We start from the raw sequence: 27,273 nt of genomic DNA, 5'->3' as shown, positions 1-27,273 counted from the left end.
CCACCGCCTACTTTCTCTCCCCCATCCCTTGCTCTCTCTCCTCTCCCATCCCCTACTCTCTCACACTCACACTCTCTTCCATCCCCCGCTCTCTCTCCTCTCCCATCCCCTACTCTCTCACACTCACACTCTCTTCCATCCCCTACTCTGTCTCTCACACACACACACACTCCTATCCCCTCTCTCTCCCTCTCCCACTGCCTACTTTCTCTCTTGCATCCCCTGCTCTCTCTCTCCTCTCCCATCCCCTACTCTCTCACACTCACACTCTCTCCCATCCCCTACTCCATCTCTCTCACACACACTCCCATCCCCCCTCTCTCTTTCCCTCTTCCACTACCTACTTTCTCTCCCCCATCATCCTACTCTCTCTCTGCCACCCCCTACTCTCACACTCTCACACTCTCTCCCATCCCCTACTCTCTCTCTTTCATAGATACGTACACTCTTATCCCCCCACTCTCTCCCTCTCCCTCTCCCACTCCCTCTCCTACCGCCTACTATCTCTCTCTCTCTCTCTCAAGTTCTCTTTCTTCCTCTTTGTACTCTCTCTCTCTCTCTCCCATCCCTTACTCTCACTCTCTCTCCCATCCCCTACTCTATCTCTCTTACACACACACTCTCATCCCCCCCTCTCTTTCCCTCTCCCACTACCTACTTTCTCTCCCCCATCATCGTACTCTCTCTCTCTCTGCCACCCCCTACTCTCACACTCTCACACTCTCTCTCATCCCCTACTCTCTCTCTTTCACAGATACACACACTCTTATCCTCCCACTCTTCTTCTCTCCCATCCCCTACTCTCTACATCTATCACACACACTCCCATTCCCCCTCTCTCTCTCCCTCTCCCTTTCCCACTCCCTCTCCCACTACCTACTTTCTCTCCCCCATCTCCTACTCTCTCTCTCTGCTCCCATCCTCTACTCTCTCATACTCTCACACTCTCTCCCATCCCCTACTTTGTCTCTCTTACACACACACACACTCCCATCCCCCCTCTTTCTTCCCTCTCTCATAGCCTACTTTCTCTCCTTCATCATCGTACTCTCTCTCTTCCACCCCCTACTCTCACACTCTCACCCTCTCTCCCATACCCTACTCTCTCTCTTTCAAAGATACACACAATCTTATCCCCCTACTCTCTACATTTTTCACACACACTCTCATCCCCCCTATCTCTCTCCCTCTCCCTCTCTCACTCTCTCTCCTACTGCCTATTATCTCTCTCTCTCTCTCTCAATTTCTCTTTCTTCCTCTCTCTCTCTCTCTCCCATCCCTTACTATTACTCTCTCTCTCCCATCCCCTACTCTCTCTCATGCTCTCCCATCTCGTAATCTCACTCTCTCTCTCTCTCCCATCCTGTATGAGCTCTCTTTGCCACCACCTACTCTCTCTCACACTCTCACACTCTCTCCCATCCCCTACTCTATCTCTCTAACACACACACTCCCATCCTCCCTCTCTCTCTCCTCTCCCATTCCCTACTCTCTAGATTTGTCACACACTCCCATCCCCCCTCTCTCTCCCTCTCCCACTCCCTCTTGCACTGCCTACTATCTCTCTCTCTCTCAAGTACTCTCTCTCCCTCTCTACTTTCCCTCTCCCATCCCCTACTCTCTCTCTCTCTCTCTCTCTCTCTTTCTCTCTCTCTCTCTCTCTCGCCCCCATCCCATATGAGCTCTCTCTGCCACCTCCTACTTTCTCTCAAACTCTCACACTCTCTCCCATCCCTTACTCTATCTCTCTTATAAATAAATAAACATTCCCATTCCCCCTCCTCTCTCTCTCACAGTCCCTATCCCACTACCTACTCTCTCCCATCCCCTACTCTATCTCTCTTACACGATTCCATTCCACCTCTCTCTCCCTCCCACTCCCTCTCCCACCACCTACTCTCTCTCTCTCTCTCTCTCTCTCTCTCTCTCTCTCTCTCTCTATCTCTTTCACTTTCTCCCTCTCTCTCCCATCCCTCTACCATTGCCTTCTCTCTCTATCTCTCTCCCTTCTCTCATTCCCTACTCTCTCTCTCTCTTTCACACACACACACACCCATCCCCCCTCTCTCCTCTTCCATCCCCTACTTTTTCTCTCACTCACTCTCTCTCCCCTTCTCTACTCTCTCTTACATTTTCACACTCTCTCCTATCCCCTACTCTCTCTCTCTTTCTCTCTTACACACATTTCTATCCCCCCTTTCTCTCCCTCTCCCACTCCCTCTCCCATCGCCTACTCTCTCTTCCATCCCCTACTCTCTCTCGAGCTACTTTTTCTTGTCCCTCTCCCATTCCATACTCTCTCTCTTTCACACACATGCACTCCCATCCTCCTCTCTCTCACTCTTCCTCTCCCACTTTGTCTCCCATTGCCTACTCTCTCTCTCTCCCCATCCCCTACTCTTAATCTCTCTCTCCCAACCTATATTCTCTCTCACACTTCCTCTCTCTCCCATCCCCTACTTTCAATCTCTTTCCCCCATCCCACACTCTCTCTTTTCCACCCCTACTCTCTCTCACACTTCCTCTCTCTCACATCCTATACTCTCTTTGCCACACCTACTCTCTCCCCCATCCTATACTCTCTTTGCCACCCCTACTCTTTTTCACTTTCTCTCTCCCATTTCCCATCCCCTACTTTCTCTCTATCTCTCTCTCACACACACATAGCCATTCCCTTATCCCCCCCACCTAGTTCTCTTATGCAATTTAGGTCTTAATAGTGTGTGTGCACTATAGTGTGCACACTCTACTGAGAAATCTTGTTTTAGATAGCGCATGCACACTATAGCGCGTGCATGCTATAGGCTGCATGCACTATAGAAAGCTTATTTAAACCCAAGCCTAAGGCTTGGTTTTGCCTTGGAGATCCAACCCAAAGGTTTGGAGTTTATGAACAGGTCTGAGATGTGTTTTCCAGAAAACATACCAAAAATGATTATTTTTTCTTGCATGTTCCCCTTCAAGATTCCTCATGGTTGGGTATCGATAAGATCAGGTTACATAGCATTATAGGTCTCTGTGTTATCTATCTAACCATATAATTTTATTTTTAATTTGAACTATTTCAAACCTTTGATCTATAATTTCTTTTGAATGTATGTTCATTTTTTGTCAAAAACCACCATGTACTAATTGGGCTATAGATTTTAGCTCATTCATCAAATTTTGCAACAACTTAGTTTTTTAGAAACTAGACTCCATTCTACACACTTTGAAAAAAAGAAGTTTTGATTTTAGATTAGTTTTCAATTATTTCTAGGGGGAGCACACATATATTTCACATTTTTGGGATGTGTCTAGTTAAAAAAATTCATTAAAAAAATACATATTATAAAATTACCCGAAAAATATGGGATAAACTACATAGTGTTAAGTAACTTTTGACCAGAGCGATTAAAGAATTTCAAAAAAAAAAGTTAAAATGTTAGGGGAGCCACACTTTGTACTGTGTTATGTTTTTTTGGAATAAACAATACCACTTTTTGTGGCCCCCTTTTTTGAGGACCTAAAACTAAACCATTTTGAAAAAAAATTAGTAGTTTAGAAACTAGATTCAAAGGACTATGACTTTTGTTTTTTTCATAACTTAAAATTTTGAGCGTAACTATCTTCAAATTCTTGTTGAAGTTCAAAATTTTAGATTTTAGGAAAAAGGTGTCCACTTATACCCCCCCCCCCCCATTGGCACCACAACTTTGTGCACTTACCCATGAATAGAACTCTATAATTTCTCGGCTAACAAAATAATTTTGTGTATACCTAGTTTTATAGAGATTCTTAGTAGGAGTTTTTAATTCATTACTTATATGATTTTATTGAAATTATTGTATGAAGCTTAAATTAAATTCCTTGAAAGGAGAACCTTGTGAAAATAACATAAACATATTTTATTTAAATTCTTAAATTATATAGTTAGAAAATTCATCAATGACTCCTTTAAAATCTCATCAATATAGAAAAGAACGTGGCATCTGATCAAATAATTATATCTCCACCACCCTCTATTAACATAAAAAAAGGTTATCAAATTCACTGTGTGTCTAACCTAGTATGGTAATATTCAATTCCCTATGTTATCCTAAATGTCACCTTTAAAATAAAAGAAAGAAATGGAAAAAAAATAGTTGTATTTTTTCCTGTAAATTTTGGGCATGACTTTTTATTTAGGAAAAACCACCAATAACATGCCACTCTTTTTCACTCTTCTGAAGTGATGCCCTATGAAAGGCCAACCTTGTTAAAGGTTACAATACATACTATTAAATGTGACTTGATTAAAGGATTTCAATCACCTTATTAGGAGTGAGCCTTGTTAGAGGACTTTAGACCATTCACTTGGAATGTCACCTGATTAAAGGATTTAAAAATGACTGTTAGGTCAACCAAAATTCAAAGGATTTACCCTAGACTGATACAATTATTAGAGAGTAATAGTAAGGCTTAATCTGATAACAACTTACAACTTCACTTACAGATTACAGATCTCTATTTCAATGCTCCATTTTTCTTGGTTTTCACACACTTCAACTTTGATAGCTTATTCACCCTTTAATCATTCATACCATTAAGCCTTCTTTCTTAACATGCTAATGCAGACTCTTCACTTAGGTCACTGAATGAAGCAATACCATAGACTCTTTATCTTCCTTAGTTTCTCGTATATGACAACCCTTTCTTTTGACCAACCATCCCTATAAATAGAAAATTAAGATCTTTTTGTCATTCATTCTCCATCGTCCAATTTAGGGTTAGGACATATTAGGGAGGATTCAATGAATCTACACCTCATTGCATTTCATTTCTAGGAAATTCTCCTTCAATTCTCTTTGAATTCACCTCAAAATAATTTACCATGAATTCTGTGCCACTAGCTCAACAACCTTATCTTCCACCTAGTTCACAAAATCTAAGAAAACAAACTTTTCAACTCATATCCATCGAATTCATGATCTTTCTAATAATGTTATCACTCAACATTAACTAGCTTTTGATGCTCAGCACAAACTACATTGCTCAACATCCTCTATAAAATCACTCAGCAGGAACTAAAGTTTAATGGTGCTCAGCATCAACTAAACTTTACTTGGCATCAACCATTTTTCATGGCATACAATAAGATACACTTTTACTCAGCTCCAACTATTTTTCTACTCGGCTTGCACTAACATTTCTCAGCACCTACTATCCATTTGGTCAAGCTTGGCAGACAAACTTTGTCTAGCTTGTTCTTATGAAATTTCTTAGTATAACCAACCTTTGCAACTTTAAGTAGATTATCAATGCAATATGATATCATTCTATTAGCTGATTTTTGTACTCCTTTTTCATATCATAACTCAACCTTTCCTCTAGGTGCTACTGTTACATCTTTTGATCAAATCCTCTTCATTAATCAAATAAGTGATAGTACTTAAATCATACAAGTTGTTGTCTTACCAACAAATAACAGGTTTGATATTAGTGACAAAAAATCATTGAAACACATTTATCACACTTGTATCAATTTGTTTTCAACAATCTCCTTCTTTCAACAATGACGGTGTTTTTAATGTTAGTATTACTTGGATTTATGTTAGTCATCCCTCTTCCCAAGCTCTTCTCTAAGTTGTGGGTAAAAGTTATGCTCACTATTGATTTCAATGTTCACGGCTTGAGTAGTGATGCAAATGGTATATTAATGGCCTATGCAACATGTAAGTGACCTATTTTTTACCTACATCTCTTTTCCATTTTTTCTTTTAGTTATATAGGGTCAAAACCCTTATTTGTTGCTTAAATAAATGAAAAACATGATACTATCAAATATAGATTCACTTAGTCAACCATCTAACCATATATACATGTGATTGTAATAGTGTTACTGCTATAAGAATTAATATTTTTTCATTAGTGAAAAGAGTATTGTTAGTGAATATTGAAGAGATTGGTCAGTGAACATAGTTACTGAGCCAAGAGTGTAGTTACCAAATATAGGAAGAGTAAAGTACAAGTATGGAAGAAAATGGCTACCAGTGGAGGTTTAACCAAGTGAGGAAAATAATGTTAACAAATATATGTGGTTATTGAAGGACAACATCATAACTGAGCATTTGAACAAACATTGCCGAGCTACACAGGAATGATCTAAAAGTTTAAGAATTTATACAAATCAATGTATTCTATTCTACTAAGTGGAAAAATATGTTTTCAATATTGAGGAGAATATTTGGAGAGATTTATTGGGAAAAGAGATTTGATTATTCATGTTTCTAAGGCAGAATATAAACCAATGCAACAAAAGGAAGATAAATAATTTGATGATGATAATTTAATTTGTAGATCTTGATCATATGCGAACTCCAAAAGTTTCCAAAACCCTAATTAGGTCACACTTTGAAAAGGAAAATGATTTATTTATAAGGACATATCTATATCAGATCAAGAGTTATTGCTAGTTGAGATATTGAGAGGATTATGTTGTTGGAATGAAAAAGTGAAGAATCTATTGTAGAGTAGATTCATCCAGCGATAGAGGATGAATGAATTATTACAATCAATAATAAGAGGTGATACATTTTTATTGAGAAGAAAGGAAATCTAAAACATGAAAAGTAAGTTGCACTTCATCTGATCAATTAATTGTTAATTTCTTACCATTGTATCAAAAAAGCCCTTTAACAAGGTAGACCTAGTAGTCTTTATTGTAAAGCTCCTAACTAAGTGCATATTTTATGAATGTTGTGGAATCCTTGAGAAAGGTGGATTTTGACAGATCCTATTATATTACTCTTAATAGAGTAATTCACCAAAAGTGACAAAAATGTATGTCCTAACAGGAAAACCTCTTGTTGCACTTGTGAAGGATTTGTGGGTGTCATCCCCACCATAGTTTTCCCTCTAACAAAGGATTTTTGTGTTACCAAATCATTGTGTCATATGGGTGTGGTTTTCATGATGTTGTAATGTTCTTATGATGAAGTAGATTAGACATGTTTACTTTCATTTTAGAAAATGAGATAATGGACATGCATTCAAATGTTAATTAATCATAAGGAGTAAAATAAAAAGTTAAAAGGTTAAAAATTTTAGAAGGTACCAAGTCACCCCCATCGCCCCTGCTCATGACTTTTCCTTTCCCTAAATTTCAAATATTGGTATCAGAGCTAGGTCTCTTATAAAGGATTTTTACCACTCAAGAGTAAATATCCAAAAGAAAAAAATGTATAGGCTTGATAAGATGATTGAGAATAAGAAGTTGGAACTAAAGAGTGCCCTAGGTCATATTGGTGAAATGAGAGAAAATTTGAAGTAATCATTGAACAAAAGGAAGGGATTAACACATCAAATGAATGACACAAAATATTAGGAAGGGGTGATTGAAGAGTTATTTGATGGTAATATGTCTAATGAATCCACAATAGCTTTATTAGATATGATGGAGAAGAACCAAACCCCAATCAAGCAAGTGAATGAAATAATAGAAGAGAGAAAAAGAAGCACAATCAACAAGGATGTGTGAAATATTGGAACAAAAGAGACATGTAGAGGATGAAAAAAGAATGGTAGAAGATGGAAAAGGAAGATGGATGCAAGAATGGGTGCAAAGGATAATGAAATTGTGAGGTTAACTCAAAACTGCTATGACGTAGTAAACACTAGTAAATTTGGACCCAATTTTTGACCCAAGTTTGTCGCTATTTTTCTTCTCAAAATTTTGACCAAATTGCAGGTTGGTCAAATTTTTGATGAATACATTCATCGAAATGTTTTTCTTTTGGTTAAAACAAAAACATTTCGACAAATGTATTCGTTGAAATTTTGACCAACCTGCAATTTGGTCAAAATTTTGACGAGAAAAATAATGATGAACCTGGGTCAAAATTTTGACCAACATTGGTTGAAAATTGGGTCCAAATTTACTAGTGAAATCAGTTACTCAGTGAAAACCATGAATTTGGAAGAAATCATTGAGTTGAGATCTAAAAATGAAAAATTGAAGAATGAACTAAAATATGAGAAGGGCACAAATGAATGGCTGAAAATATCAGAAGAATGTATGAGGAAATTGGATGGGCACTTAAGAGGATAGAGAAGACCGAGTGACACTACTAGACTAGGCTTTATTGATGGTTCTACAATTGAGAAAGGAGAGTCATCAAAGAAAGTGGAACAAAGCCAAAATACTATCACTATGGAAAATGTGGACACATGGATAATGTCTATAGAAGCAAGGTTGGTAAGACTACTATCAATCCTAAAATTGATGGTTATTGTTATAATTACAATAAGATGGCCATCAAGCTTATGAATTTAGATCCAAGTTCAAAATTTCTCCTAAGAAATATGAGTTTAATAAGTATGGACACAATTCATAAGATTGTAGATCAAAGAAAATGTCCAAGTGGATACCAAGAAAATAAGGTAACATTATCAATTAGGATTACAACACAAGAGTTACCTACACAACATGTGGAAGATATGGTCACATCATAGCCAAATGTATGAGGTTATACTTTGGAGGAAGATTCATAAATTGAAGGAATATTGGTATGACACATTTTCATTGTCATAAGGTTGGTCACTTAAGAAGAGACTATAGATACTAAGCATCAACACCTAATGAAGATAAAACCAAAGGAAATAGAAAGGTTGATATTGATGAGATTTGCAATTAGATGGGTAAGATGTGGAAAAAGAAGACCGAAGAGAGTGGAACAAGTGTATTAGTTAGTGATACCTCATTCAATGGATTACGAGAATCCACTACCTCCAACTAATCCATACAAGAAAGTATGATAACTAAATTAGAATTTCTATATCCTACATTAGTTCCTTATTTTCTTGAAATGAAGTCCAAATCAACATATTGTAAGAAACATTACAATAACTTGTGAAACATTGAAAGATGGTATTTTTAGTAGATATGATTGAGCACTGTAGTTGGTCAATAGAAAGGAAGTGTGAACTAAGTTGATTGGTAAATTGGTGAAGCTAGCTGAAGTAACCAAGTATGGTGATGAAATTGAGTTAAGTATGGTGGTTGGTATGGAAATTGAGTTCGAGTTATAAATAATTTATTGTACCCTACCCAATATATTAGGTAATTTTACCTATAAACATAGGCTTCAATTACTCATTTAGAAATTTCAAGTGATTGAGAAGAGAATTTGAATTTTAAGATGAATTAGTTAAATTAAATGTATTTTAAGAATTTTAAGTGATTTGGTGTAGTATTTGTGGGAAATTGAGTGAGTTTAGTTGAATCTCTAAGTGTATGATGAAAATGACATCAAGATCAACACTTGTAATTGCACCCAACTCATCTCAAACCAAGGGTCAAAAGGTTGAAAAGGTTAATTTAGTAAGGAAGGAAGACTATGAAGAAACACTTATAAGTTATACCCTGAAGTGGCAACACAAATCGATGAGGAAGGGACATTGTCATTTGTACCCCCTAGGGTTCTACAAGTTTGTGACATTTGCACATACATCCATTGCAAGATTGGAGAAGATGAGGATTATGAACTACAATTGACCTATGTTGAACTTTGTGAGATTGAGAAGCTAAAATAAGACTAAAAAGATCTAGAAACCATGGGTTTGACCCACATTTTGCATTTATTAAAGGTCTTAAAGACCGAATGGATAAGAATTATTTTAAGCATTGTTCATGAGATTACAATGTGGCTAGATGAGCTAGTAATGATTAAAAAGGAAATAATTCACATGGTGAATGGATATCCTATATTTGAGAAATAAAAGAAGTAAATTGGGGTTGCAACGAGAAAATAGATTGAAGAGAAGACTAGAGCAACTTGGGATGGAAGACGTTTAAAGGTGACCACAATCTCTAATCCTAAGCCTAGGTTTGGAGCCTATGTCATGGAACATAATATATTTCAGTCAAGCATATCAAATAGTGTTTCATAGAGTAGTTTATTTGGCATACAAGATTGTTAAGAAGGGTCTAAAGTTAGACCTAGATAACCTTCCTTTGAAGCAATTTGAAGGGAATATGAAGATGATTCAGGTTGCCAAGACAAATACTTGATATTCTGGATCTCTTTTGTTATGTATATTTTTCTATCTCCACAATTACTTTCCTACTATTGTAAATGTAGAATGGGATGTTAAGAGACTAGTCATTTATCAAATCAATGAGTTTATCAATTCTCCTTGTGATAACTTTAAAAGTGTGATAAGTGAGTATTTTAGTCATTTTATGGAAAAATGCACAAAAGATACAAAATTCCCCAGAAATTAGTTGAAGAATAGAGGGATGATATTTATTTATTGGTAGATATAGATACTACACTAATTAAAGAAATGGAGCCAAGAATTGCCTGGCTAAGGCCTATGTAATATGAATTGGATATTAACTGAGCCACTAGGTCAATTAATGCATTGTTAGCACAACCCAAGGACCCAAAGGAAAAACACTTTGGTGCTTATGAGGAAGCCAAGATAAGAATAAAGATCAGAACTATTGGTCCTAGGTTGGTCAATAAATTAAAGAAGATTATTAACACATTACAAGGTAAGTTTTGTGGAGACAACTAAATTGGTAAGTCGATTGAAGTTGAAACTAAAAGCAATAATGAAGTTGAAGGAGAAGAAGTTGAGGTGGAAGTACCCAAGGTCAAGAAGGTGAAAATAAAACAAATGGATACACCTTAGAGTCTTAAGGCTACTCAATCTAGGACTAGGGAAACTACTCTCTCTACTCCACCTATCAAGAAAGGTGTTGTGAAGATCTCTAAGCATGTGCAGTCACATAATAAAACATATTAAATAAGGAATGATGGTCAAACATCCACTCGAAAAAGAAAAGAAAAGGAGAAGATAATTAATTGTTGAAGAGGAAAGTGATAAAACTAAATCAGTTGACATAAGCTAATTTAGAGTGGTAATAATTAAGAAGCCCAAGATAATTGATGAGATTGTTGAGTTAATAAGAGAAACTAGAGGCTAAGTTGCATTTGGGCACTTTAAGTACCCTACATTGAATGATGAAGACAAAATCAAACTTGAAGATAATATTATTGATATGATGTACACATTTAAGTATGTTCCCATTGAATTTTTTAATAGGATACCTAAAGATATGTGTAATAAAATTCTTATAATATGGAGATATACAATGGATACCCAGCAAAAACTAAGACAAACTACACTTGTAGTTACAATGTCAAACTTATTAGTGCCATAGATGAATGAAGAAATACAAAAATACTAGAAGATATTCTTGCATAAGCTAAGAACATTGATGATGATAAATAGAAGAATTAGAGAAGTGGATGAAGATGGCATAAAGGTGTGGAAAAATTATTTAACATAAAGAACACTGAGGAAATAATTCATGAGTCAAACATTGAGCCAACACAACAAATAGAAATGGACAATAAAGAAGATGATGTCAAAGACACATCAATTCAAATTGTTATTGATAATGTCCCAACTATGGTAAAGTATACAAATGAAAATGTGATCTTTGAAGATCTATAGGAGAATATCTAGATGAGGGAGTAAATAAAGATTAAGATGAGGGAGATAAATCTTGAAGTTTGGTCATTCACTGAGGTAGCCATTGTGAATATACCTGGCTATGCATCAGTCATTGAGAAAGTTAAAGCTTATAAAACACCTTCTACACAAACTAGAACTCTTGGTATAAATATAAATGTAAATAATTCTTTCAACTCTTCAATCACTAACATACCCAAGGGTGTATATAATACAAAAAATCAACACACTGAGCAACAAGGTAATATTATAAAAGAAGAATAAATTAAATAAACTAAGAATACAACCCAAGGAAATGATGACACAACACAGAATGTAGGAGATACAAATGTGAATAGAATAGATACTTCTTCTACTAACACAATCATAAGGCTAGACATTCAAGGACCTCATCCCAAGGGAACAAAGGAGCAAGCCCAACAAGCTCAACTCGAGAAAGTTTCACAAGAAGATAAAGAGAAAGAAATAATGAAGCCAACAAAGGAACAAACTTAGGTGCCACCTATGGAAAATGTTCAAAGTGAAGCCCGCATGAAGAAAAAGGAAGATTCAAAGAAGAAGAAAGAAAATGTGCAAATAAAGAAATATCTGGAGCATAAGTCCCTCATGCCATCTAAAGCATCCTCAAGTGTCATCTCAAATACTTAGAAGGATGAGAAGAAGAAGACACAAAGAGATCCTATAACCTTAGATGAACTGATTGTTAATCCTGAGTGTGATCCTTGCACACTTGATCTAAAATCTTTGAAGGAATATGGTGAGTTATGGACAAGAAAGGAAGAAAAAGATAAACTCAAACAAGAGATAAAGAATCAATAAGTGTTAATTCATGTGAAGGATATTCTACTTTAGATTGTACCTGATACATTGTTGTATAAGAAAGCACCTAGGTTAGCTCAATTAGCATTACTTATAGAAAAGGTGAATGCAATAGATGTAGATGCACCAAATAAATTGATGGAGCATGGAGAGAAGAAACTGGCACAAAAGGTTATGGATAAGGTTGGATAGTCCATTGTTATCTAACAAGTGCAATTGTCATCACTAGTTACCGAGCTAGAGGATCTTACTAAGGTAGCAATTATCTCTTTCAAATATTGTGCAATATTTCCCAATTTAATAAGGACACAAAAAAGAATATGAGGAAAATAGAAGAAGACTTAAAGAACAATGTAGATGGTCTAATTATTGACCTAAGTTTATTTCAAGGTCATTATTCAAGGGTGAAATACTTTCTAGGTGCACAACACAATTTTAGAAAAGAAGAGAACAAGATTAGGGGAGAAGTAAATGAGATTCAAGATTTACTACTACCTCACATTGAGGTTATGCAAAAATATATTAAGAAGGCCAAATATCTAATTGATAATTCTGATTTATCAATCATTGAAAACATGTTAGATTTTTCCACATAGTTACATGCAGAGGAGCTCACCCTACAAGTGCTGAAAGATTCCTAGAATAATACTTTGGATAATCTCAAGGAGACACACATGCATTTACTTGATAAGTTGTGAGTATTTTGTTTACAAAATTTTCATTTTTGACTTTACCTTTTGGAATTATTGTCAAAAAAGGGGGAGATATGAATATGTAAGAGGGATTACACACACACACACACACACACACACACACACACACACACACACACACACACACACACATGCACACACATGTGCACACACCCACACACATGTGCATGTGCACATGAGGACACACACACACACACACTAGCACCATATTGATAGAGGAAGAAATCTATATGAGTCTTGATGTTATGTTGATTATCATGAGATATAAGGATTTCAAAGTAAAATGTTGTAAAAAAACAAATTTGAGAAAGGTTTTGCAAAAATCAAGGTAATGTGGGGAGGAATACATATTTAGGGGGAGACTACATGCAATATTTTTCTAAGTCTTTTTTCAGTATACATACAATTATTTTTTCTACTAATTCCAAAGAGGGATGATGTTACTCCTATAAGAATTAATACGTTGTCATTAGTTTAAAAAGTATGGTCAATGAATATTGAAGAGATTGGTTGGTGAACATAGATACTAAGCCAAGACTACAATTACCGGGTATAGGAAGAGTAAACTATAAGTATGGAATAGAATGGATACTGAGTGAATGTTAAACAGAGCAAGGAAAAAAGTGTTAACCAAGCTATGTGATTATCAAAGGAAAACATCATAACTAAGCATTTGAGAAAACATTACCAAACTACAGAGGAAAGACCTAAAAGTTTGAGAATTCACATAAATTATTGTATTGGGAAGATAGATTTGATTATTCATGTTACCAAGATAGAATGCAAAACAATGAAATAAAAGGAAGATGAATGAGATGATGAGGATGAATCTAGTCATAGATCTTGATCAAATAAAAACTTCAGAAGTTTCCAGAAGCCTAATTAGGTCATACTTTGAAAAGGAGAAATATATATCAGTTCAAAAACTATTTCTAGTTGAGATATTGAGAGGATTATGATGATGGAAAAAAAAAGTGAAGAATCTACTGTAGGGAAAAGTCAACAAGTGGCAAGAAATGAAGGAATCATTTTCATCACTCACAGAAGGTGATATATTGTTATTGAATAGAAAGGAGATTTGAATTAGGCAAAGTAATTTGGACTTCATCATATCAATTAACTATTAATTTCTTACCATTATAGTATCAAAAACCTTTAACAAGGTAGACCTAAGAGTCTTTATTGTAAAGCTCCTAGCCAGGTACACATTTTATGAATGTTGCAAAATCCTTGAGAAAGGTAGATTCCAATAGATTCTATTATATTACTCCTAATATATTAATTTAATAGAAGTGACACCATTTTATATTCCATAGTAGACAAACCTCTTGCTACAGTACTGAAGGATTTGTGGTTGTCATCCCCACCACAGTTTTCCAAGTAAGGGTTTCTGCATTACCAAATCATTGTGTTTTATAGGTGTGGATTTGATGTTGTGTTATGTTCTTATGATGAAGTAGGTTAGACATGTTTACTTTCATTTCAATAAATGTGATTATAAACATGCATGAAAATGTTAATCACTCATAAGGAGGGCAACAAAGTGTTAAAGGTTAAAAGTCTTAATAGATACTAACTCACCCCCTTTGAGGACCTTGCCTTTCCTTAAATTCCAACACATTGATGACAATATTTTATGATGTTATGCTTGTAATTTATATTGTGAATTCACATTTGTAAATATTTTAATATTTAGGCCTACAATTGTTGTTTCTTTAATAAATATTGATATTCTTTGATAATAATTAAATATCTATATTCTATGCTTTTATGAATGCACATACATACATACATACATACATATATATATATATACATATATATACATATATATATATATACACATATATATATATATACATATACATATATATATATATACATATATATATATACATATAGATATATATATATACATATAGATATATATATATATACATATATATATATATATATACATATAGATATATATATATATACATATATATGTATATATACATATAGATATATATATACATATATATATATATATGTACATATACGTATATATATATGTATATATGTATATATACGTATATATGTATATATACATATATATGTATATATGTATATATATATATGTATATGTATATATGTATATATATATATATATATATAATTTGAACCCTTAAGATGTGCACTTCATGTTTCTAAGATTAAGACCTCTATTGGTTATGTGAATGTTGGTAAGAAACTTTTGTGGATATTTTATCTTCATAACTTTGACCCTTGATCTTAACTTCTTACATAATCTACATTAGCTCTTGCATAAGTGAAGCTTGTGAGATTAATCTACAAGTTCCATGTTCTTCAACTCTTTAAAAATTTATTAAATTCTCATATTTTCCTATTGCAAATTGATTAAAACCATATGATGTCAAATTTTTTTTCGGAGATTTATGGACATTATTTATACATCAATATGTAATGTAAGTGAGCTAAATGCTTGAGATATAGAGCATCAAAAAAGGTGCATGTGCTAAGTTTGCACAATATATAAGGTGGGGAAATGGATATTATAATTTGAGCTGGTGTTATATACCTTATTAAAAAAGTGTAAGTTGAATTATAAAATGATATTTTATGGGTTTCCTCAAGAGATGTTTTATACACAAAAGTTGGTGTTTTTTGTAGAATTCTTCTAACAAATTTCAAAATGAGGTAGGTTTCATAAATAGGAAACATCTTTTGTAAAAAATGTTCATGCCATTTTCTTAAATTACAAGATTATAAACCTTTTGAAATTTAAGTCATAACTCTAAATAGTTGTACTTGTATTCACCTTCTAGAAATCATACAAAATAGGCTTTCCAACAATGTGATTAATAAATCAAAAATAAACTATAAAATATTTCTTATATGTCAAAAAATTGATCATCTCAATTGTCACTTCTTTCGAATTTTCTAGATTTCAATATTCAAATAGACAACATAAGTTAAATAATCAATAACATAAAAAACATTCTTAAAAAAATACCCTTAAAGTAGGGTTGTGTGATTCAATATTACTCACTCAAAAATATCTTCCTTCATAAAATTCAAAATTATATGTTGTTCAATATTTCATTACTTATTGCCTAAGCCTCTAATAAAATATCTAACATTCAATTATCTATCAGAAAAGATAATAACTAATATTCAAATTGAAAATTATTACAATAACAAAATTTCCCTACAACCTAAGCCCTATAGTAATACTTATTCTTTCCTAATTCTAATTAGATAGAATAAATTACCAATTATAACCTATATGACAAAATACCTAGAAATTGTCTATTAGATCCATCTAATATGTGAGTTCTATCATTAATTTGACTAATTGCATATGGTCATTTACATCATTAATATGATCTATTGCTAACCCTCTTTATTTCCATCACTGGGTAGACATTTTAATTCCCATTAACATACATCATCTTGATTAGATAGATAGATATTTTTTAATGTCTACAAGGTTGAACATAGCCTATGGAACAACTTGCCAAATTAAGACAACCTCAACAACTTAGCTCTTTTGTTGTGAAAATTGACGATGAGGAGTCCCGAGTTCTCAACACATTCCCTACTAAATAAATTATTCCATGAATATTTAGATTAAATAACTGAAAATTTTTCCATGTTGTCCTTATATGCATCACATTCTAAAATAAAATGTTGTTCAATTTCTATAGTCTCGTAATTGCAAAATGTGCAAACTCTCTTTTCCCAGTTCTCCTTTGGTCTATTCCAACACCTTATCTCATAGTGAAGTTGATGAGAATTGGGTTGTAGTTTGGAGAATTCTTTTTATCTCTTTAAGAAATGTTAGCCCCAATACACACTTTTTAAAGCTGATCACATGAGGGATCGAACTCTTTGATATAATATCATTCCTTCCTTCCAAGCTCATTTCTCCAATTTCTCTTGTAAAATTTCTCCATAACAAAGTCCTTTATTTCTTTTTTATTTGTGGAACACATTGAAATGTATATTTGATTTACTCATCCACTTTATATTTTTTGCACCTGCATCATTTTACATTTACACAATATATCATTAAAAATAACTTTAAGCAATCTACCTTCTTCCTTTTTTTTTAGATCTTTTTGGTTAGGTTATGAGATTCACCATGGAAAGTTCCTCGATAGGGTCATCCCCCATTTTACTTAGCATTATATCATATTTGACATTGATTTTGATTTTAAACTTGAATGTGATCAAACACTTTTTCATCCCTTGATTTGCTTCCATTAATGTGAGGCCAACGTGTTGGTGGCCCATAATTCACACTCATTAAGAACAATTGACAGAACTAAAAGACCAAACAAAGTTTGAGTAGTTTTCCAATCCCATAGCTCTGGCCTCACAACACCTATTTTGGAGAGAGCATAAATTCCTTCCATCCTCCTAATGTTCTTTTTGTTTTGTGAACATCTCACCTTAGATTTTTGATGAAGGAAATGTCAAGATATTTATAGTCCCTAGCTTCATCAAGAATGTTTCCTTCAAACTAAAACTTAAATTGGTATTGTTTTTACTAGTAAAGCAACCCATGAATTTAGTCTTGTTGATATTGACATGTTTTTCCACAATTCTGCAAAAGCACTCAAGAAAAAATAAGTGTGTGTGTCAACCATACGTAGATTTAGAAATCAAAATGAGGTCATCTGCATAGAAGAGACACATTATTAAATATTCCCCCAATTTAAAATTGTTAAAGTTGATGAAAGATCAACCCCATAGCTCCCAAGAATTACTTGCATGCAAATACCTATCATGGAAAGAGAGAAGCAAAAGCTAAGAAGGTTGGAATTCCTAGATCCACATATGAGACATTCTTGGTGAGCTAAAAGAGAAATTCCCATAATCAAAAGTGAATGAATTATTACAAAGAGATATAAAGGAGATCAAAACTCTAAAAATTAAAACCTAGGTTGCATGATAATAATTAATAAAAGAATTAATTATTATATGCCCAAAGTTTAGCTTAAATAAATTAGAGATAATAAGTGACTTAATAATTTAATCAATATGATCTAACTAATAAGAAAAAATTGTATTACTTTAACATCCCCCTTAAGATAAACTTAGGGAGCAGCTAAAAACCTAGAAACTACTACTAAAAGTAAAATTGGGTCCCGACAACAAAGGCATGATGAGGTACCCAAGCACAACCAAATCTCTACAAAGAGGAGAAATAGAGAAAATCACATGGGAAAAACTCTACTCTAAAAAGAGATGGAAATAATGCTGAAAATAACTAGTGAAGGACAAAAGAAGCCTCCAAACTAGGGAATTTCCTAGAAGACAAGAACAAAAGATTATCATGAAGAACATCACTAAAGCATGTAGAAGCTACAAAGCTCTATCAAAAGTAGCTATTGATCTAGAGAACCTCCAATGAAATAGAACTTGACCAGGTAGAGAAGACTATAATCTACATCAAATCAGGAGGAACACAAAGGCAAACAACTAAACTCAAAGATATAGATGGCATGAAAGACCAAAGCTTGAAGAGCTGATCAATCGAACATGGAAAGTTGCAACCAAAGTAGGAACAAAAATAAAGGTGCCTATATGGTAAATGGTCCATCTCACCAAAATTCATAGGTACCCAACCAAACCATTACATCCATCTAGTATAGAGGAACAAATATTGAATACATAGATCACTCCATCAAACCAAGGAAGCATGAGAAACAACAGAAGAACCCCCCCTAATGTAGACAAAGGTGAGGTGATAGGAAACTAGAAAAGTGAGCCAAAATAAATGTATGTGGTATGTGAAGGAACCATGATCAAGATGCACAAAATAATACATATGTGTCTACTGAGGTGATCAATCTCAGACATGTGATGTGGCTAATGTCACAAAAGAAAAAATCACTTGACAAAGGAAGATGAAAAACAAAGGCAAAACACCAACCCCCCATGGCACTTTAATCAAATTACTGCATGTACAATAAAACACAAGATATAATGAATCTCAAGAATACAATAATTTGTACAAGCATTTATTGAGTTATTTTATGATAAGCATTTGCTTAGTTATTTTTGTGTTTATCAAGTTACAACATTTGTTAGTGTAAACCAAGTAACCGTATTTTTTGTCAAGGATAGATTATATGAAAGTTGAGGATTGACACCAAGATTTTAACATGGAAACCCAATTTGGGAAAAAATAGCAATTGCAACTAGTTACTAATTTTCACTCTTCTGAAGTGAGCCTTGTCAGGAGCCATCCCTATTAAAGGTTACAAAATACACTATTAGGTGTGACCCTATTAGAGGATTTAATCATCCTATTAGGAGTGGCCTTGTTAGAGATATTTGTACAATTCAATAGAAAATCCACCTTGTTAGAGGATTTACAAATAGTTGATAAGCCAACTTTATTAAGAGATTTAGATCACTACTACAATGGTTAGAGAGTAACAATGAGATGACCTAATTTTTGATGCAACTAAATTGATGATTATAGATCTCAATTCTGGTTTGTATACTTGATCCTTCCTAATAATGTATCTTTGCATCTCAACAAGGATATTCTTCTTATCCTTCTAATTTGCTTCCTCTAAGCATCATGAAATCTTTAATTATGTTCCAGTTATGCTTCTTCTTCTAATTCTCAACTTGATCTTATATTTATATCTTACATATTATCAAGTAGGCTTGAATATAACTTACAATAATTAATATTCATCTCCTCAGTCAGCTAGAACCAACAAACAATTCAATTGAAATCAATATACCAAAACAAGAAAATCCTTCATCGGCTGACCCTACTCGGTAGACACTAACTCAAAAGAAATTTTCCTATGTTAACCAAATGAACTCAATTAACATTGCATATTTAGAAATTTTCTTTGGTAATCAAGTGAGCTTGGTTAACACTGGTTCTATCCAACACTTCCTTCATTAACTGAGTGAGCTCAGTTAACACTCAACTTTTGCAAACATTACTCTGTCACCTGAGTGAACTCAGTAGTCATTTTCTTCTAAACTAGGAAAATGTTGGAATTCTCAGAGGACATAGGAAATTGTCTTCAATGCTTGAGTGAGCTTGGAATACATTTACTGGCAATGATATGACATTTTGTGTAACATCAAAGATAATACACAATTAATCAATTATTTCCAACAATCTCCTTCTTTGGCATTGATGGAAAATATAATGAAATTTTTAAAGAAGGAATAAAGTAAGGAACATATCCTTAGTTTCATTCTTATTCTCATCCATGAGAATTCCCTCTATTAGTGTGAACTCCCTTTACCTTTAGTTCCTTCCTCTGTTAGCAAAACTTTGCCTTCAATGTCTTCTTCTGATAGAAAACCCTCCCACTTTGACATGTCATGCAAAGATAGTATTTAGTGAATTTCAATGTACCTTATGTACTGATTCATTTGCAATATGCCCTTAACAATACTACATCAACTGACTAATCTTCAACATGCTCTAGCTGATGCATCACTAAATTTCATTTAGTGAGCTTCAGATAGGGGAATAAACCCTAACTTGCCTCTTAGATACAAAAATGCATCCTTAGGTAATGGCTTAGTGAGTATGTCTAAATTTTTTTCTTTATTACTCACATTTTCCAATCTTACCTATTTATCTTGTACTAGTTCTCTCAAAAAATGATATTTTTAGCAATGTGTCTTGTTTTGGTATGCATCATTGGATTCTTTGATATATTAATTACACTGGTTTTATCATATTATATAACCACTAGATCCTTGATCTCTATCTTTATACCTACCAACAGTTCCTTGAACCAAACAATATTTGAACAATTAACTATTTCTACCACATATTCTACCTCTTCTATGGACTAAGAAATATAATTCTACTTCTTGTTTGCCCAAGACACTAGTCTTTTACCAAGAAAGAATGCTCCACCACTGCTGCTCTTTCTATCATCAATTCTTCCTGCCCAATCAACATATGTAGATGCTTTCAAATCCAACTTTTTCCCTTTTTTATACCATAAACCATAATCTTCATTACCTTTCAGATATCTCATGATTCTTTTGATTTCCATCATGTGATTTCTTTGGGATTTACTGATAATATTGCCACCATACCGACTGCTAATGCAATATCAGGCCTTGTATGCAATACATATTGCAATTTTCCAATCATTAATCTACATGTGGTCTTATCTACTTCCTTGGAATCATCATTCTTGGAAATCTTATGTCCAGTAGACATAGGAGTTCCAACTAGTCTTTAATCTTCCATTTCAATCTTCTTTATTATCACCTTGATATATTTAGATTGAGTAATGTAGATACCATCTTTCTTCTACTGGATCTACAATCAAAAAAATGATTTTATCTCTCCAAATATATACATCTAAAATTCTTTACTCATTTCTTCCAAAAATGCCTTGTACAAGTCATCATTTCCTATAAATAAAGTGTCATCCACAAATATTTCTACCAACACAATATTCATGTCTGGTCCTTCTTTGATATAAATACAACTGTTATCATTTGTTCTTTGAAAACCAATCTTTATCAAGTAGTTATGAAGTCTTTCATAACAAGCTCTGGGAGCTTTCTTGAGACCACACAAAGATTTGTGTAATTTTTAGACCATATCTCTTTTTCTAGGATCTAAAAAACCTTTACGTTGTTCTATGTAGACTTCCTCATCAAGAATTCCATTAAAAAATGAAGATTTTACATCCATTTGATAAACTTTAAATCCTATGTGAGATGCATATGCTAGTAAATTTCTAACACCTTCTTATCTTGCAACAGGATAAATGTTTTAGCATAATCAATACCTTCTTCTTGAGAATAACCTTTACATACTAACCTTGCTTTGTTTTTGTAAACTTCTCCATCTTCATTTAGCTTATTTCTAAATACCCACTTTATGGCAATTATATTTTTATCCTTGGGTCTAGGAACAAGAGTCCAAGTCTTATTCTTCTCCATATGTTCTATTTCATCATTCATTTCTTCAATCCAACTTTCATTATCCAAAGCATCTTTAACATTTCTAGGTTCAAATTCAGCAAGCAAGCATATACCTTTCAATTTTTTTCTTGTCATTATTTCATATGAATTGTCTCCAATAATTTGATCAAGTGCATGATTCCTTCTTACATATCTTGCTAACACTTGTAGTTTGGATTTGTACTTTGTTTCACTAGTTTCTTCATGATCTTCGATATTAAGATTGAGTCCCACTGTCTATAACTCAGGTCCATCAGACTCTATTTTCTCTAGCAACAACTCAGTAGCTTTCAACTGTGACTCAGGTCCTTCAGACTATGACTCGAGTTGTACTGGATGCAACTCAATAGCTTTTGGAGATTCTAGGGACTTAGGATGTGATGCCTCCTAACTTCCAAATAGATTTGGCACTATATTAGGTTCAAAGTAAAAAAATATTTTGTAATCCTCGAGTTCTTTGTTGCTTTCTTCTTCACTCTTTTTTGCAAACTCATCAATTCTAACATGTACACTTTCTATGATTTTATGAGTAGACAAATTCAAACATTTGTATGCTTTACTTCTGCAAGAGTATCCTAGGAATATGCCTGCATCACCTTTGACATCAAATTTACCTTTCCTAGATTCTTTCAAGATATAACATTTGGTACCAAATACTTTCAAGTAACTTACATTAGGTTTATAGCCATACCATAGTTCATAAGGAGTTTGATTTGATTCTTTCTTGTTGAGATGATTCACCTTCTTCTGTGTATCCTATTCCACATTTTCTTTTGTGTCTATACTGACTTTGTTCATTTAATTGATTCGTGCTTTCCTAAGATTTCATGATTCTTTGATAGGTTTTCTTTTTAATGCTGACATCATTCTGTAGTCTTTCATTCTCTAATATTGGATTCATAATCTCTTCGTTTGCATTAGTGATTTGATCAATGAAGTCTACTTCTTGAAGGGATAGTTGTTGAATTTAATTGTTCTTTTCTTCTATCTCTTTTTTGGCTTTTTTGTTTTCTTCCATAACTTCACATAATTTGATTGATTGGATTTCTTGCTCTCTTTTCAACTTTTTGACTTTTTCTTGAATATTAGAATTCCTTTCTAATAGGTATTTGATTGCTTCATCGGCTTCATTTGAATTTCTTTCTAGACATATGTCTTCAATTCTTTCTTTAGTGTAGAGATTGCTTTTCATTTACATTGCAAGATCTTTCCTTATTTTCAATGATTAAGAGAGTTGCTCCTTTTCTTTCTTGAGTTGTCCAATGGAAAATTCCATATCTAACTTTTCAATGTTAATAGTCTTATCTAGCCTGTATACATCTATTTTCTTTGATCTTATCTCAAGCTGTTAAACCTCTGATGTGAGAACCTGACACTCTGATACCAATTGTTGGAAATATAAGGTAGGAAAGGTTACTAAGAGGGGAGTGGTGAATCATGAACCAATAAAATTTTATCTTAATTTACCAATTAGTCCATCATATAATGTTGTGATCTAATTACATGCATGAAAGATTAAAAGAAATCAAACATTAATAACACTTTGACACAAGATATGGTGACCTAGAAACCTTCAAATTAGAAAGTAAAATTGGGGTGAGGATGATACCCACAAGCTTTAGTATTGTAGCATTAAGTTAACATGTTAAGGCTTACAATTGACCACTTCTAGTGATCTTCCCTATTAGGAGCAATAAGGATTGTGGGTTCCACCTTGTTAAAGTATTTACAAACATACATTAAAGTATGCACTCAGTTAAGAGATTTAGAAAATGACTGTTAAATCTACCCTATTAAAGGATTTGACTGATGCACTTGTTAGGATGAACTAGTAACTAATCTTTGATCTACAACTCTGATTTGCTAAATAAGATTCCTTGAATTGCAATGATCACCTAACTATGATAGATAAATCTTTATTGTCCCTTGTACTGCTTGTAGCCTTCTTCAATTCACACTCTTGCTCATTGTATTCTTTTTCACTTACTTATTTGGATATGATACAATTCATTACATATATACCAATCCAAATCATAGCTTATTGGAGTTGGCTACAATACCAATTTCATCATAATTAACAAAGTCAACCCAACTATCGTAACTTGGGTTCAAAAGACAAGCTCGGTGATGTTTTGATACATGAAAAACATTGTCAACACTCGACAATCTTTGGCACTCGATTGAACTTGAAGCTCAATCCATACTAATCACTTCCAAGTAGCTCAAACTAGGTCATAACTATAAGACTCAATGAACACTAAGAAAATCAGTGGCTGTTGAATCACTCATTAACATTGTGGTCTCGATAGACACTATAAAGCTTGGTTAACACTACAATCTTCTTTACTTCCAATGAATAGCTTAGTAGCCTTTGCTACACTTGGTTTGCACTAAAATTTGACTCTAAAGCTTAGTAAGCACTGTGTAGCTTAGCAAACATTGCAAACTGACTCAGGTACTTGGTAGACACTGTATTCAGACTACTTAGCTCAAGAAAAATTGAATCACTTGGTTAACTCTACAAACTAAATGATATGCTTGGTAGTAACTACAAAGCTCGGTAAAAATGTAACCTATTGACTAAGTGTTGAGTCACTAATAGAAAAATTGACCTTAATGTCAACATTAACATCTTCTAAGACTCTTTCCCACTTCTTTTTTTTTTTTTTTGTGAGCCAAATCAAATTGCAATTTTCTTTGTAGCTAAAATACTAGCCTAACTATTTGTTATTTTAGCATTTAAATCTCCAACAAGTAGAACATCCCCTCACTATGAAAATACAACATCATCCTTCTTTAAAGTTTCATAAGGATCTTTGTGATCTAAATAGTGATTTTTATACATTTTAGTAACAAGTGGGGTAGTAACATGCTACAATCTTGAGAAGACTATTTTTTCCACAATATTAAACCATATGAATTGTTTAGTATAGTTAACCTTTTCAGTAAAATGACACATCCTTCATTTTCTTTTACAAGAAATATTATGCCTCCATGATCTTTACCATTTCACATTGTCACATTTGACACAACCACCTTCCAACAGCCTTCAAACAAGGGAGTCCTTGGTGTAAAGAAAATAGATGGAAATGACAAAAATAAGTACATGAAGCAAAGTTATGTGTCTTTTGCAACTATTTCTATTTTGGGTTGTTATGGAAATGAACAAGAAAATATCAACACTTAACATCATAAAGTTGTAAGGCCTCTTGTGATTTACATTACCTTCCACCTTGTGAATGTTTAGTGAATTTTCTTCTTTTGAAATGAGCTACTTATATGGTCAATATAAAACACAAAATCTATCTCCTCACATTATAATATTTAAAAATAAAAAATAAAAAAATCTTAATTACCATTAAGGATGAGGCCCCATGGGAAGGGGCTTCCTTAAAAATAGAGCTGGAGTTGCTTGAGGATTTTTACGAATAGTTTAAATTAGGTAGCCCTATGAATTTTATTCTCCAATTTAGCTTAAATTTTTTGCCCCAAAATTAAAGAAAGCTTTTGTCTTCTAAAATTTATGCATTAATAAAAAAATTATGTTAAAGTAATTAATTTCACTTCTAAATTTGACATGTTGCAGAAAATTCTCCTAAGGTACCTGGGTGATTTCCAGCCCCAACCCCACTAGTAAATTTGGACTTATTTTTCAATGAGCATTGGTTGATGTTTTGACGAACAATGGTCAAAAAATTACGTCTCTATAATTTCACCAAAATTTTGACATAATCTAGGGCTTTCAACATATCAACAGACAACCCCATTGAAAATGATCCCAATCTCTATCATGAGGCAACATCAAATCACTACTAGGAAATGTTGAAACTTTGATGATTACAATATTTTTATCAATGAAAATTCTCATCTAAAATTTGACATTTAGGAAATTGTTATCAGAAAGCTTGCCATGCCCTCGATAGTAGGTCTCATCAAAACATCGATGATTAGGATTTTTTATCTACGAGATTTGGCATGCCATCAACAACAAGCCTCGTCAAAACATTGACTAGTGGTCATCGAAACTTCAACAACAGCCCTAGTTTTTTTTTTTTTATCAATGACAAACTTACAAAGAAGGACCTCTCTAACTAAACTTGGAGTTGTCACTTGAAGATATCTTTTTCCCAAAATAGATAGTGGAAGAATCATCACCATAGGAAACTTATTGATTTAATGTAATGCTTATTCTCTCTATTCTATGAGTATTAATAAAAAATATATTGTGCCTCATCTCATCTCGTTTCCTATTTTGGACTAAGAAGATAAGGAAAATGAAAAATTTGCATTGTTAGCACCCTAGATCTGGTAGCAAATTGACAGTTGCAGACCACTTTCTTAGCTTAATTTTCTATTGCAAACATAAAGAATCATTGGGGATGATCAAACCTATGTTGAGGAACTAGATGTTGTCTTATATCAAAACCAAAAGCCCTTTTCCAAAATCCATGTTTCTTCTTAGGCTCCAGTCCCAAACCTAGCCCTAGCCCCTAACTTAGAGATGATAGCTCTTAGGAATTGAATTAGATCTTTAGCACATGAGTGGAAATTGCCAAAAAACTTTAAGATATGATGTATAAATTTTTGGGAGTGGATCAATAATAGTTGATTGATCATAAAGATTGCATGTTCCCAGTGCCTCTCTCTGAGGACATTCTTATCAAAGTCCACCATAATCCCTAATTTCTTGGGTCTTCATGACAAAGGATGCTCTGGTAGATTCTTCCAACCTGCCCCTTGTTAAGACTCATGTGACCATTCCCACAAGGAGAAGACCTTGGAAGTTGTTGGAGCTTCCAACACACCCCCAATACCTTGAAGGCTTCATTCCATGAAGAGAGATCTAATGGAACTCGTGAAGTGGGACACTGAGCTAGAAGTTAAGGGGTTGAATCAAGATACAACACATTTACCACGTAAGCCATCCTGGGTTAATTTTCATGGTTTGTGTGAATGCAGCTAAATACCTAGTAGTTGATAACTATAGAGTTTGATATGTTCTTTTTTAACAATGTCTGATTCTACAATGGTGTGGAATTGGCTAATGCTTTCATATTTCATAATCTAGGCATTCTTCACTTTTATGTTTCCTCACATTTTTAGTTGTATGAATAGAGAATCCTTAATTTTCTTATTAGAATGAAAATAATACACCCTTTAATTACACTTGATAAATTATACAAAATGGAGCTTCATTGTTAGTAAGCAAGTATCTATTCACCCTGTGATTTTTTAAAAATCCTACACATATTGC

The sequence above is a fragment of the Cupressus sempervirens genome, chromosome 3 (genome assembly GCF_028749045.1).
Source record: "Cupressus sempervirens isolate cs-2001-9-10 chromosome 3, ASM2874904v1, whole genome shotgun sequence".
NCBI lineage: Eukaryota > Viridiplantae > Streptophyta > Pinopsida > Cupressales > Cupressaceae > Cupressus > Cupressus sempervirens.
Note: the sequence above shows the minus strand (reverse complement) of the source record.